The sequence below is a fragment of the Microtus pennsylvanicus genome, chromosome 10 (assembly GCF_037038515.1).
Source record: "Microtus pennsylvanicus isolate mMicPen1 chromosome 10, mMicPen1.hap1, whole genome shotgun sequence".
NCBI classification, from domain to species: domain Eukaryota; kingdom Metazoa; phylum Chordata; class Mammalia; order Rodentia; family Cricetidae; genus Microtus; species Microtus pennsylvanicus.
Window position 1 is genome coordinate 49,935,411 of NC_134588.1, and position 9,564 is coordinate 49,944,974.

Here is a 9,564-nt window from a genome sequence, read left to right on the forward strand (position 1 = left end):
CATTTAGTGCCAAACCTAAGAATCCTGCACTTATCCCAAGGATATGAAAATTTGTTTTCTTCTAATGTACATGTAGTTTGAGTGCTGTACTAACAGACACATAATTTGGATGGTTTCTACTGTATCTATAAGACAGACAAATCAACGCAACTTCTATTTGGCTACAACTAGAGCACTGGTAAATCCTACTAAAGCTCCACTGAGGTCAGAGGTGGACCTTTGCGAAAGCACCCTGAGTACTTACATTCTATTACACAAGCTTGGTCGGCCAACGATCTGACGCAGACAGTTCTTAGAGCCTTGCCTGCAGCAGGTGACTGCCAGCCCAGCAGCCCTTGGGCAGCCAGAGGGACTGCCCTGCGGCAAGCCAGTCCCGTCAGGCACTCGAGGTTTGCCTTGGAGGCAATGCTAGCAACAGTGGCTGTCCAAGCGCAGTTCTGGATTGTTCTAGTCAATGCTGACCTGCAGGTCCCAGTGAACCATTGTAGACATTTGCACACAGGAAAGGAGTTGTGGCGCTTCCAGCAGAAGGCCTGCGACTGAATGAAGGCTATGCCATGACTGGTGGGAACAGACTTGAGCAGACTACTGCCCATTAGGGTCAACCATGAGACACCTCCTATGCCGACCTTTTGATGCCCACAGAAGCGCAGTGGTCTTTCCTTGCTACTTTTGATCATCATCACTCATATAGCATGGTGAGCTGGTCACATAAAGACAACCTAAGACAGAGGCAACCACCAGAGACAACCTGCACACAGGGGTGGGGTGGGAGAGGAGGGACAAGGAGCACAGCACAGACAATTAAAGAGTGCAGGGGGAGGAGCACAGCAGACAACTGAAGAGTGCAGGGGGGAGCACAGCAGACAATTAAAGAGTGCAGGGGGGAGGGGAAACGACAAGGATTACAGCACAGACAACTGAAGAGTGCAGGGGGGGGAGGAGCACAGCAGACAACTGAAGAGTGCAGGGGGGGAGCACAGCAGACAACTGAAGAGTGCAGGGGGGAGGGGAAACGACAAGGATTACAGCACAGACAACTGAAGACTGCAGGGGGGGAGGAGCACAGCAGACAACTGAAGAGTGCAGGGGGGAGCACAGCAGACAACTGAAGAGTGCAGGGGGGAGCACAGCAGAAAACTGAAGAGTGCAGGGGGGAGGGGGAGGAGCACAGCAGACAATTAAAGAGTGCAGGGGGAGGGGGAGGAGCACAGCAGACAACTGAAGAGTGCAGGGGGGAGGGGGAGGAGCACAGCAGACAACTGAAGAGTGTAGGGGGGAGGAGCACAGCAGACAACTGAAGAGTGCAGGGGGGAGGAGCACAGCAGACAACTGAAGAGTGTAGGGGCACAGCTGGTAGATCTCCGCGACCTGCCAAGTCTTAAGGGCCAAGGGTCCCAACACCTCAGATGGGACCAAGGCTGCTAACGCTAGCCACTGTAGGGCTGTGGGGCCTAATATCCAAAGCACAACCATAAGCTTAGACAGTAGCTGTACAGCAGCAGCCACTATGACTGCTTTCTACTGCTTTTTATTGCTTGAAGCCAAAGATGTGGCTGCTCGTGTTAAAACCTAGAGTTACAGGCACTTTGTTCTCTAAGGCCTCTGTGTTTGCAACTATGGCTCCGAGGCCTTTGGCACTCAAGCAGATTTGGTCAACTCTAACCGTTTCTCACCTGCTCACCTGCACTTCCACCTGGGAGTGAAAGGACTCTAGCAGCTGACAGGTCACACACACTCTGCAGAGTAAAGCACTTGGATCAAAGAACACACAAATGCAGAGTGTTAGCAGACCCTCTCTCCAGGCTGGTCACCATTGCCGGTATTTTCATTCAGGCATGTTCATCAATGCCGCTCTGGTGGGCAGTACTGCATTATCATTTAAAACTGCCTCTGTTACCTTAGCCATTAGAATACTCACTTGGTGAATATTCAGATCATTCACATATTTGTTTACACGTCTTCACAATGATGTTCCTTTAAAATACACTCCACACAAGCCCTCTGGCAGAGTTAAGTACTGTAGACATATTTTCTAACCTGTCATTTGCCCTTCTGTTCCCTGATTACTACCACTTGGTGAATAGATATTGTTAATACACACTATCAATGCTTACATTTCTGGCTAGTACTTTTGGGGCTCCAAAACAAAATACTTTTATCTACAAGAGCCACATAAACATATTTTCTTCTAGGTTTTTAGGTGGGGATGCGGGAGAATATACCCAGGGCTGTGCACACGCTAGGCACATTTGAGCACCTGATCACTAGTACACACCATCCAGTCCTAGAAACTTCCTGCTCACTTTTCACATAGCCCCATGAAACTACTTCAGACAACAAGAAAAAAGAAAGCTTTACGATGTAATTTATGAACTTAGCAAAACTCTGAAGAAAACCAAAATGCATAATATAACCTTATAAATGTAGATTAAAAAAACTAAGACACTGGCAAATCAAGAAGGTGGGGAGTGGGAGCGCTTCACAGTTAAGTGGAGGCTGAGGTCAAGGACAGAGTACGTAACAGAAAGCAGCATTATCACAACCCATTCTATTACTAATCAAGAAAATACCTATGATTACCTATAATACAGAAAGACTTGATGAGCTCAACCCTTGTATTTTAGAAACTTCAAAAACTATCACTAACACTAGAAGGTGTTTCTCATTCTTTTCTATCAGAGACTTAAAAAAAAATGCTAAGGGCCATGGGCGTGGTGGACCACTCCTGCAGTCCCAGTATTCAAGAGGCCTCCTGCCAGAAGCTTGAAGTTGGCCTGGTCTACATAGCGAATCCCAGGTCATCCAGGACTACACAGCAAGACCTGGAGAAGCATGGATCTTTTGCTTTACATATTAGAAATCAATAGTAAGTTATCTTAACCAAACTTTAGGGGTATTCCTAGTAAAGCTCTGAACACAAAATCCATGGAGCTGTAGAGATGGCTCAGTGGGCAAAACACTTACAGTGCAAGTGTGAAGACCCGACTTCGAATCCTCAGAACCTATGTAAAGCCGAACACAGCAGTGCACATCTGTGGTCACAGAGCTCCAGAGCAAGATGGGAGGCAGAGAGAGGAGAGCCCTTACAAGCAGGGCAACAGCCAACACACAGATACTGTCTTAAACAAGGGAGAAGTCTAGAACAAAGACCTCCACGCACATGCCGTGGCATGTACATGCCACACACACGCACATACATCATACACACACACACACACATACATCATACACACACACACACGCACATACATCATGCACACACACACGCACATACATCATACACACACACACACGCACATACATCATACACACACACACACGCACATACATCATACACACACACACACGCACATACATCATACACACACAGACGCACATACATCATACACACACACGCACATACATCATACACACACACACGCACATACATCATACACACACACGCACATACATCATACACACACACACACGCACATACATCATACACACACACACGCACATACATCATACACACACACACACGCACATACATCATACACGCACATACATCATGCACACACACAGAATTCGGAAATTCTCTCCTCAGGTGCGTCTGGCAATCACACCACCATTCCTGCTACACTCATCCATCACTCTGATGATGTCATTTACTGTTTTCTCAAGTCTGTTGCACTCTCCAGCTCCCTCTCTCTCCTCTGATGACCAATTCCTATAAACAGATGAGACCTGAAGCTATCACCAGCATGTCTCTACCCATGTTCTGCCTTCTATCCCCTTCTATAATAACATGCTCTACTGGTAAGGCAAATACAAAGCTAGATCAAGGTCTTGCAAACTACAAGACCCGCCACCTGCATGGTGCCTGCAGCTCCTTTCACAAGCTACAGAAGAGCAAACTCTGTCACTGGACAAAGACTGTGTGGCTCACTCTACCTGCACCACTTACAATTTAGCTCTTTAAAGCACACTGGCTACATGACCTACTAAATTCTGTGCACAGAAATGAAGACTCACGGGACATGTACAACACACCAGGGTTACAACAGACAGACTGATGACAAACAAAAAAAAAATCTTAAGACCATATCACATGTAAAGGAAGAAAACTCTTCCTTTATTAAGACTTTTCATCAACTCAAAGGTAGGAAATCATACAGCCATCCCTTCTATTTCACAGTGCTCCCTTCTATTTCAAGGAAAAATTATCTTAATTCGGAATCTAGCCCAGACAGTGATCAAGGCAGCAAAAAAGTATTTTCAGCAACATCAACAATTCAAAAAGTTTACCCTACCACACATATTTTGCTTGTTATAAAACAGTCTTACACTTTGGCCCAGACCAATTTAGAACTCCTAGAAATCCTTCTGCCTCAGCTTTCAAGCACTGGGATTCTGAGTGTGAGCCGTCTTAAAGTCAGTCAATAAGAAATACAACTCACTGAAACAAGAAAGTAAACTGAGTTTAGCGAGCACAGGCTCCACAGGAAGAGCACGCGTGTCAGGAGCAAGGTGATGGGAGGCCAGGCTCAAGCTGTGCGTCCCAGTGCAAAGCAACACTACAGACTGAACAAAAGCAGAGCCTTCTTAGCTGTCCCCAGTTTTTAACAAGTCTGAATACCTATCACCTATGTATCTGTAGATTTGGACAGACTAGAGAAAAAAATAAAGACACATAAGAGAGTAAGGAAAAATACAAAAGAAAACAATCTAATGCCAAGAAATTCAATCATAGCACACTTCAAGGTTCAACTGTTAAACATACTTACAGAAACATAATAATGTAAACAATGAACTTGTAATCAAAACCATGATGTCACTATACAGCGAAGACAATAGAGTAAGTTCAAGGTAGCACAGGAATCCTAAAGCAAAATCACTGTAAAAAAAAATCTTAAGTTGAAAAACAAAACTGCAGAACCATGTACTCATGCCAGAAGAAAGAAAAATAGACACGCAGGATCAGCTAATATGGCTAGGGTTAGGAATCAGAAACAGGACCTAGGAAGAAAGCCATGAAGAGATGAGTGAGTCTGGTAATGTCACTTCCTACATGTACACTGTGTTAGTAAAAGTACAAATTTTAACAAAAAAAGAAAGTGATTATATCACTTAATATCATTACTTCACTTTCTGGCCAATAACTTAATACTTTTAAAGTGTCAGGGACTTTTCTAAAAGAGGGAAGGAGGAGGGGAGGGGAAGGTAGAAAAGGAGAGGGAAGAGGTTGATGATTAAAACCCATCTGGGATATTTAAAATGAGTTCTTGAGTAAAACGTGGGAAGCAAAGAAACTAAAACTATAAAGCATGGAAAAGGAAAGAGTGCAGATTAATTAAAAACCAGTGGAATTTTATCATATCCAATCTTCATTCTCTCACTAAGGAGAAACTAATGGGAATTTAAACCACACTTAAGGAAGTAATTATAGGGTAACGCAATAAACTCCTTTCCAAGGGACTGCTAACACTATGATAACTTCAAGCCATTTGAATTATATTTTTATTGAAAACTAAGTAACTAATAAAGTATGGAATCCAGAAAGAAATAACTATTTCAAAAAACAAACATTAGATAACAAAAAAACTTGTATTCAAAACAGGATCCACTTTTATGCATTTTATTCTCAAAAGTTTGCATATGTTCATTTTAAATACCAAATGAAAGCAATATTTCCAAAGAAAACAGCCAATTTCAATAGATTAACATTTAAAATCTTAGAGACGGGAAATGGTGGCACACAACTTTAATCCTGCACTCTGGCAGATGTCTGAGTTCGAGGCCAGCCTGGTCTACATATAGAGTTCCAGGACAACCAAAGCTACACAGAGAAACCCTGTCTCAAACAAAAACAAAACAAGACAAAAAAACAACACAAAAAACAAAAAAAAAAAAGCTTTCTGGAGACCAGTCATACACTAAGTTCAGGTGTATATCTTCCCAAAAACTCTCCAATCTGGAGGTGGTGGAACATCACACTCAGGTAAGAGCTACCATCTGGATTTGGGGGTCACTGAATGTTTACTGGTGGCTCATTTCCCACGCTGAAATGGAGAGAATAATGCCTACATAAGGTAGAGGTTAGTTACTGATAGTCCTAAGAAGTAACAACATATTTATCAATTCTTTTAAAGCTTTGGAATCTACAATGATCTACACCAACGTGTGTCACACTGACTATTAATCACATCATAAAATGATCACTTCTCATCAGATTTTCACTTAGCAGACTTTTCTTTTAGCAACCAAAGAACGATAGAGAGCTGTTTCACTGGGGTGAGGGGAAGGCTTTACTTTTCTTAAAGACTCGTATAAACAAATACCGAGAGAATATCAGCAAACACTTCATTTAGTTATATAAACCACAAGTATAATGTTTTCACCACATATAAACCACACACGCTCTGACTCCAGGTAGAGGATATATTTTGAGTATGTCTGGATACCAGATACCCAGTGTGTATAAACAGAAGCATAGTTTAAGAAAATCGTCTTGATGCTTTTGTTCACCAGCAGCTCCTTCTATTCTCAGAAGGAAAAATGCAAACAATACCCCAACTCACAGGCACCCTGAGATTTTCCAACTAACAACCCAGGCATCACTTTATCTCCATCAAGGCACACACCTACTTTACTCTGCTGAGTACCCTCCACATCTATCAGACTGCAGCACCAACCATGTACTCAATGTGTGTAGAATAAACTAGCCTCTGGACAAAGGCTTGAAAGTAGCCTGGCCTGGAGGTACACGCTTTTAATCCTAGCACTCTGAAGGTATAGGCAGGCATTTCTCAGTAAGTTAGAGGCCAGCCTGGTCTTCTAGGGCTGTGAGAACTACATAATGAGACCCTGTCTCATTTAAAAAAAAAAAAAAGGAAAGAAAAGAAGGTTCAAATTGTAATCAAATTAATTTCACCAACAAAGCCATCTTTCACTGCTCACAACCACTATCCCAATTGTAAGGACATAATAAACTAAAAAAAGATATGCTAGTATTTAAATGTATACAAACTGCATTACTCACGCATATCTGATTCACAGCTGACTTTTAAACAGAATTTTTCTCAGAATTTTTGGGTGTATCCTTCCCGACACTGTAGTATCAGAAAAATATACTGCGATCCTTGACAAACAGATCTTTCAACTTCTGCTGCAATCTGGTGTAAAAACACAAGATCAACAGTATTTCTGAAAACAGTGAAGTTCCTACAACCAGGGAAAGGTCGGATATAATGAGATGGGGGAGGAAGGCGGGTCTGAGTATTTAAAAATGACTATGCCAGAATTTAAAGCTTAAAACAACTACACTTAAGTTATTCCAGGGAACGCTAATAAACACATTTAACCTACAAGATGTGGCTAATTTTCCACATTTCGAAGCTTCATGATTACACATGTTCACTAGAGGTTAATTATTATCAAAACAATACTGTTTGGTTATAAATCCCACTTCAGCAATAATCGCACTAACACTTACTACATTTCTGATGCCACAGCCAGAACAGTCATATCTGGGTGGGACAAGCCTTTTTAGTTTGCAAGTTACCAACTGTGGCACTGCGGTACTCCTGCATGCAGGGAATGAAAAGTTCTTCGAGATTCTTTCTCATGGTCATCTTCAAAGACACCATGAACTCGAGTCCCCCCGGATGGTACACATTAAACAAACAAACACCAAAGTCAACTCATAAACACACGCTGTACAGAAACAACTACAGCTATTTAAGTGTTACGAGAGAAAAAAAATACAGAACACCTACAGGGAAAGGCTCAATTAACTGCCGCCCGTATTTTCATCCTCGGATCTTAAACAATAGGCACTGGATGCTTCTGTGGAGCGCTTTCTGCAGAGGGCTTTCGGGTTGCAAACGCCCCTCCTCCACTGCAAGCATCAGAGCCCTTTCTTCCTCCTCCCTCACCCCTCCCAACTCAAACCAATTAACATTCGTACTAAGGTACCTCCTATCAGCTCGCAGCTTCTTCCCAAACACGCCCACGCACCCTGAAACCCGCCTGCGTCTACACCGCACACGGCGGCAGGAAAAGCGCTTCGAGGGGGGCGGGGAGCCGCGGCAGAGCACAGGTCCGGGCTCCCTTCCAGGTCAGCTCCATCACCTCCCAAGCCCGGTGTTTACGAGCCCGCCGAAGCCCACGCTGCAAAGGAATTCCGGCCGCTGCGGGCAGATTGCGCGGCGGTGCGGGAGGCCCCCCCACTCCGTGTCCGCGCGCGGCCTCGGCGGCGCCGCTCACCCCGCGCTCCGCGGGCGGTTCGGCCCCGCAACAGGTCACCCCGCCTCGCTCCGCTGCGGGGTGCAGGCACCCGGCCCGGGAGGGGGTGTGGCTGGCCCGGTGGGGCCCCGTCCGGCACACCTGCGAGGCTGAGGCGACGCCGGGGCCTCCGCCACCGCGGGACCGTGAGCGCCCCGCAGTCCGCCCTCCCTCCCGTGCCGCGCACCGCGGCCGTCGCCATTGCCCGCGCCTCCCCGCCCGCCCACCCGCCAGCCAGCCACGCCGACCTGTGTAGCCGCGGCCGTCGCCTCCGCTTCGCCCGCAGCTCCGAGGCAGCGCTCGCCCAGCCGAGCAGTCGGCGTCTCTCATTCAGTGCCCGCCGCCGGCGCTCGGGGGAGGGGAGTGCGCCGGATCCACCCCGGCCGCGCAGGGGGCGCGCGCCGGGCGGGCGGGGCGGAGCGGCGCGCGCACCAACTGAGCGCGCTCGCGCGGCCGGGGAGCTCCGGGTCGCCGGGGTCTCGGCGCGCGCCGCGGACTCCCGGCTGCTGCCCGCCGAGCCCAACCGCCGCCCGTACCGGTGTCCGCGGGGCGCGCGCCATAGCCGCAGCCGCAGCGCGGGGCCGCAGGGAAGAGCCGCAGGGTTCAGGGCGGACAGGTGGGGCCCCACGGCCGCTCGTGCACGGGGTCTCGGGGGGCGCTCGCGATGCGGGGCGCAGCTCACCTTGAAGGCCAGAGAACAAAAGTCAGCCCCGGGATCAAATACCCAGCCCACGCAGGCGGCGACCTCAGTTGTCGTGGCGGACAAGTGAAGGGGCTGCAGATGGGAAGAGTCACCCCCACAGCGATGGGATCGTAAATGATGGAGTCAGGGCACTCACATATTAACATGCCGGAAGTGTTGGGTAGGCCCCTGTAGGTTTTAAGCAGGGTGACTGTCCTTGGTTTAATGAACAAATAATCGAAATTTGGAATATCCGCCCCCCCCCCCCCCCGCCGTCCCAGACTGAAGAGTTGCAGGAACGTGATTCTAAAATGTGAATTTTTTCCTGCGAATGAAAGGGGATGGAAGGGTGTTGTTTCTCAGGGTGCACCTAGGTGGCCTACATAAAATTTGATGCAGTGTGACTTAGTGGAAGGTTTTCTGTGAGCCACCTAGGTGTATCATTCGGGAGTGATGCAGTCCTCTTCGAGGCAATGTGCAATAGAATGCGGAGGGACAATTCTACAGCAGCACTGTAGACTGTGAAGTGACCAAATGTTGCATTTCATTTCTTTCCTCCATATAATAACTAAAGCAGAACGGATTGCTCTGTTGTGCAGAAGAAAGCTAGCAAC

At 46.7% G+C, this 9,564-nt stretch overlaps 1 protein-coding gene across 7 annotated transcripts in view; it reads right to left on the reverse strand.

The window, feature by feature from the left end:
* Positions 1-8,973, reverse strand: part of Ralgps2 (Ral GEF with PH domain and SH3 binding motif 2) — a 146,019-nt gene extending 137,046 nt beyond the window's left edge. For 3 of the 7 annotated variants that reach the window (XM_075988333.1, XM_075988331.1, XM_075988335.1), the window contains exon 1: positions 8,517-8,650. The gene's annotated coding sequence lies outside the window, so the exon portion shown is untranslated. Of the gene's footprint in view, positions 1-7,760; positions 7,874-8,516; positions 8,651-8,950 lie in introns of those variants that run through there. The other 4 variants (XM_075988337.1, XM_075988334.1, XM_075988332.1 and 1 more) reach the window with 4 other exon arrangements.
* Positions 8,974-9,564: the final 591 nt, after the last annotated feature.